This window comes from Amphiura filiformis, chromosome 8, assembly GCF_039555335.1.
Source record: "Amphiura filiformis chromosome 8, Afil_fr2py, whole genome shotgun sequence".
NCBI classification, from domain to species: domain Eukaryota; kingdom Metazoa; phylum Echinodermata; class Ophiuroidea; order Amphilepidida; family Amphiuridae; genus Amphiura; species Amphiura filiformis.
The window spans coordinates 18,893,795-18,899,233 of NC_092635.1; the positions used below are offsets into that span (position 1 = coordinate 18,893,795).

The following is a 5,439-nucleotide window of genomic DNA, read 5'->3' on the forward strand; positions in this document are numbered from 1 at the left end:
TGGCATTTTGCCGGATTTAATTAAAAAATCATATTACCGTAATTGTTTTAAAAACTTAACCAATATAAGAGTGTCAGAGAGATTTCCAGTGGTAGAAAAATCTCAACTTTTTTTGGGAGAAGTGGGAGATGAGGCTGTGGATCACGAAATGCAACAAACAATTGTGTGATTCACTTAGTAATCCGTGTTGATTACAAGTTTTAACATGTGTTTTACTTCCAAATCAGTATAAGTTTTTGTCCACTCCAATATTTTGCTTCTTACATAAAAAAGCCAAAACACATGCAGAGTTTCACAGTTTACCATATAATAGTACTGTATCATATAATAATAAACCTATGCCAAATTATTACCAAATCAAACATTTCACGTGGGTATTAATCAAGCAATGGTATAATCAAATTATATTATTATAAACAAAACACATTCAAAACTAGGATTAGGCAAAATATCATTATGAGTGTTACGGTATCATTTTCATTCTTTTTAAAAGGAACTGATTACGAAGCAAATTGCTAGGTTTGTTTGTTTTTCAATATAAACAGTGTAGGCAATGTTTAACTTTCTGATGCTTTTTGTTTGACAAATCTGCCCAAATGTATATTTAAATTGATCTAAACCATGTAGAAAGGAACAAAAAATGAGTAAGGGCTCTATTCTGACTTAGATCTAATGTTTTTCATTAAACGCCGTTACCATGGCAACATGTATTTTTTCCAACAATATATATGTTGGTGATAATTAATTGCCCAAAAAGTTTGCTTTATAGTATCAGTCCTTATAAGATGATGAAGTACATAACAACTATAGTCAATTCTAAACTCTCATAACCATTGATAGCTACATATTATTAGACTATCAACATACAAATAGATAAGATATTCCATAATAGGCTTGAAGGCCTATTTAGTCATACCAATGTTTCAAGTAAAAGAGGTCACACGTATTCCAAAAAGGTCAATAAGTGGTCATATCTCCACTGATAAGCACCATTTGGATGAATACTGCATGCAAAATACCACAGAATATGATAATTGATATCGAATGTTGGCATGCTGCGAATTACAACGAACTAATTAATAATTTTAAGGGGGTACTATACACCCCTCGATAAATTTGCGTCTATTTTTGGATTTTTCTCAAAAACTATTGGTAACAAAAGTTATGTATATTATGGGGGCAAGGAATCCAATTACTACACTGGAATTCCAGTGTCCCAAGTCAAGCGGTTTGTTATTTATGATAAGAAATAAGGTACCGCTAGGGATGTACCTCGTTTCCTATCATATACTAGTGAACCGCTTGTCTTGAGTCACTGAAATTTCAGTAATTGGATTCCTTGCCCCAATAATAGGCCCCCTATACATAACTTTTGTTACCAGTGTGTTATTATTTTTTGTGAAAAATGCAAAAATAGTCACAAATTTACCACATGGTTGTAGTATACCCCCTTTTAATACATTACAATCACTAAAATTGGCTAAAGTATTTAATTATGCATAGAGAGAAACTATTTTGTAGAGAATACTAAAAAATGGTACAAAACAGACTTCGATTTCTCTTTGAAAACAATTGAGCACCAATAAATCAAACGTCATCTTCTGACCAAAATCATTTAATAACGTTTCAGAAAATAAAACGAATCAAAATTCTTCATTTGTTATATTTTTGATCAAAATCTGTATTCATTGAAATGTTTCGTGAACTTGTGTTAAATCTACATTTCTACTTCCGTCTATCAACCTCTTTTCATTTTGCTTGCATACCTTTAATATGTTGACATTTGACAAGAAGGATAGGCCTACATACCGTGTCCTTTTTTTTATTGACTTGACTTCACTACAATGTCAATGTTTCATGTTGTGTCTGGGTAACGCCCCAGTTTCCAGGGTATCGGGTATCCCCTTCATATACAACTAGACGAGTCAAGATTCAAGGCACTGAGAAAGCTTGCATTTGCAAATAATGTACATTTCAGGAACAAACATAATAAATATAGGCTAATAATTATAGCGTACAACCAAAGGCTCATACATGTAGAACACCCTTTTTTTTTCCAGAGAAACATAAATTAGACTGGGCAAGTTAACTTCAAAATGAATATTTTTCTATAGTTTACTGCTCTTTCTTCTTCTCGACTCCATTGGAATGGCCATTTGCGATAACATGTCCATGTCCATTAGCAACCGATTTTTCCTTGGCAACGGTCTTAGATGGTTTCTTACCGAAATAAGCTTGACAAAAGAAGTGAATGAAAAGTACGAAGTAACTTGCATACATGAGGAAAGACACTCGAAGGTTGTAATAACTGGTTGAGCAGTCGCCTCCATTATTGAGTACATGAAGAGCATAGAGGTTTACCATGAGACCTACAAACATCTGGGTAGTCTGGAAGATCGTTATGAACATATTTATCCATCGTGGGATAGAGAATAACTTGGCCGCTTTTGCCGTATAATAAGTGTACATTGCCGTATGAACATTGACATTCATGAAGACAAAGTACCGACCAGGTGCGGTACAATATCCATAACTGTACCACGAATACAGAAGTACGGTAATGTGGTGGTACCAATGAAGGAAGATCAGCTTTTGCTTTCTTAGCACTATGAAGGCTGTATCGCCAAGTTCCACAAGTTTACTAACGGTAAAAAGCCACGCCCAGAAACCGGTTACCGATGTGAAGCACGATGGATCGCAAGCGCTAGCATGCCATCCATATCGCCGAATGATGTATATAAATTCATTCCAACTTCTTAGGGCGCATATAAGACTAAACACTGCCAAAGTAAAAGACCACATACAAAGTGGAAGATACAACTCAAATCGTGGTCTATTTTGCATGTATTTCTGTCCGAAGTAGATGAACAACACATATAGAGTACAGAATAAGAATCCGATCTTCCAATATTGCTGGAACCATCCTAACTTGGCAACATGGTCAAAGTTTTTCTCAAATTCAAATGCAAAAGAGACTTCTGCAGGTACATGGGTAAAATTTGGAAGCACAACTTCAAATTCTGCCATCATTAGACCTTGACAATATGGTAGTATTCCAAGTATAGGCCTACTGTTGAACTCCCGGTTGAACTGCTCAGCTAGCTGTACCGTTCCGGCTTATGAATATCCGTGGTGAGTTGTACAATTTCACATAGTTGAATGAATTTATGAATGGTATACCGAGAGTGCGACAAGTTCACTAGCACGCTCCCTGGTTAATAGTTAACGAATGAGCAAACTGGTGACCGAAGTAATTGTGTCATACCATGAGATAAAATTATCAAACTATAACGTGATGTATGCTTTCGTATTGCTACACACAGGCAGATTGGTAACTCGACTCCTTCAACTATCATGGGCACATGCTGCTTGTCAAGGCCTATGCATGCATTGTGTTTACCGTTTCACGCGTTCAGTCCGGGGTTCAGTCATATTTCATAAGTGAACACGTTGAAGGACATCTTTTCATGGAGGTATATAAATATTTATATACCTCCATGATCTTTTACTTTATTGTACACAAGTTTGGTCTGTGGTAACCAGGAGTTTGACTTTTTAGTTATTCCCATATTCCCCGAATTAGTATTTCTATCGAAAAATGTTCACTGATCTGGAGTAAAGTTTGGAACGGGGTATTGAAACCAGGGAACCGCGTCCCGAAACAGAATGCATTCAATCACAGATTCTCAAGGGGATGTGTGATTCAATGAGCCAATCAGTATAGTCTAAAATTATTGCAAAGTTCATTCATTAGCCGGCCTCACATTCAGCAAACAAAACTCAATACCGGTATGTACTGCACTGAAGGTTTTGTGGAAATACAATGAAATCTGCCGATTTTAATAAATAACTAGAGGCAAATGGTGGTCATAGACCACAAACCTAGCTGGGGCATGTTGGTGTTGTGGAGGTATCTGACCCCTGCAAAATGTTCCAAAAATGTTCCCCTGTGATGAGGTTTGTTGTCACTGAGTTTTGAGTCCTGTACTCCTCACAGATGTCCAGAAAATGCAATTCTAAGATTTGACCCAGATGACCTTTGACCAGACACCTGCAAGATGTTCCATAATTCACCCCTGGTCATGAGTTGTCACCGAGTTTGAGCCCTGTACCTCTTACAGATGTCCAGATAACGCAATTCTAAGATTTGGCCCCAGAATGATGTCTTTTGAGCTGACTCGTGCAAAATGTTCCAATATGTTCCCCAGGTCATGAGGTTGTCACCGAGATTGAGCCCAGTACCCCTCACAGATGTCCAGATATTGAAATTCGAAGATTTGACCCCAGCTGACCTTTGACCTGATCCATGCAAAATATTCCAAAATGTTACTCTTCTCATCAAGTTTATTGTCACTGAGTTTGAGCTCCGTACCCCTACACATTGCCAGAAAATGCAGCAATTCTAAGATTTGACATGACCCCTGCAAAATGTCCCCTGGTTGTGAGGTTTGTTGTCACTGAGTTTGAGCCCCATAAATACCCCTTAGGGGCTATTATTTTCTTTGGAAGGAGGATCCCAAATATACAGGGGGTCATAAATTTTAGGAAAGAACTAGATGGACCGCGGTTCTCGGATGTCGCGGTTTTCGACGCACAGCGTCGACCGTGATGCCTCCACCAAAGGGAGCGATGTGGCACTCAAAAGTTGATACAAAGCAGTTTGTATCAATTTGACCTCAGATGATCTCTGGGTGACCCTGAATGACCCCAAAATGACCTTCCAAATATTTGGCTCTAAATGTTGACTGTACCCACCAAGTTTCATGCACGTATGACAGTTTCTACTAATTTGACCTCAGATGACCCCTGGATGACCCCAATATGACCTCCCAAAAATTTGGCTCTAAATGTTGACTGTACCCACCAAGTTTCATGCCCATATGCTAGTTTTTACTAATTTGACCTCAGATGACCTCAAAATGACCTTCAAAAATTTCGCTCTAAATGTTGACTGTACCCACCAAGTTTCATGCCCATACGACAGTTTTTACTAATTTGACCTCAGGTGACCCCTGGGTGACCCCAAAATGACCTTCCAAAAATTTGGCACTAAATGTTGATTGTATGTACCAAGTATCATGGCCATACAACAGTTTTTGCTCATTTGACCTCAGATGACCCCTGGGTGACCTCAGGTGACCTTGACCCACTAACCAATACAAACTTGTTCTGCCTGGGGTCAAGATGCACCCACCCACCAAGTTTGATGAACGTGCGACCCCTAGTCTCTGAGAAAAGAGGTAAATAAGGAAAATGGGCCCCCTGACCTCAAATGACCTTTAACCTCAGTATATGACCTTGAACCTCACCCAAAAAAAGTAGCCAGAGTTTTTGACCATGACCCACCTATCCTGAAAATCTGAAGTCAATCCGCCCATGCATGCCTGAGATATAGCGTCCGGACGGAAGCACGGAAGGACGGAAGCACGGAAGCACGGA

At 38.5% G+C, this 5,439-nt stretch overlaps 1 pseudogene; it reads right to left on the reverse strand.

Moving 5' to 3' along the window:
- Positions 1–1,594: 1,594 nt before the first annotated feature.
- On the reverse strand, positions 1,595–3,653 carry LOC140158751 (very long chain fatty acid elongase 6 pseudogene; annotated as a pseudogene).
- Positions 3,654–5,439: the final 1,786 nt, after the last annotated feature.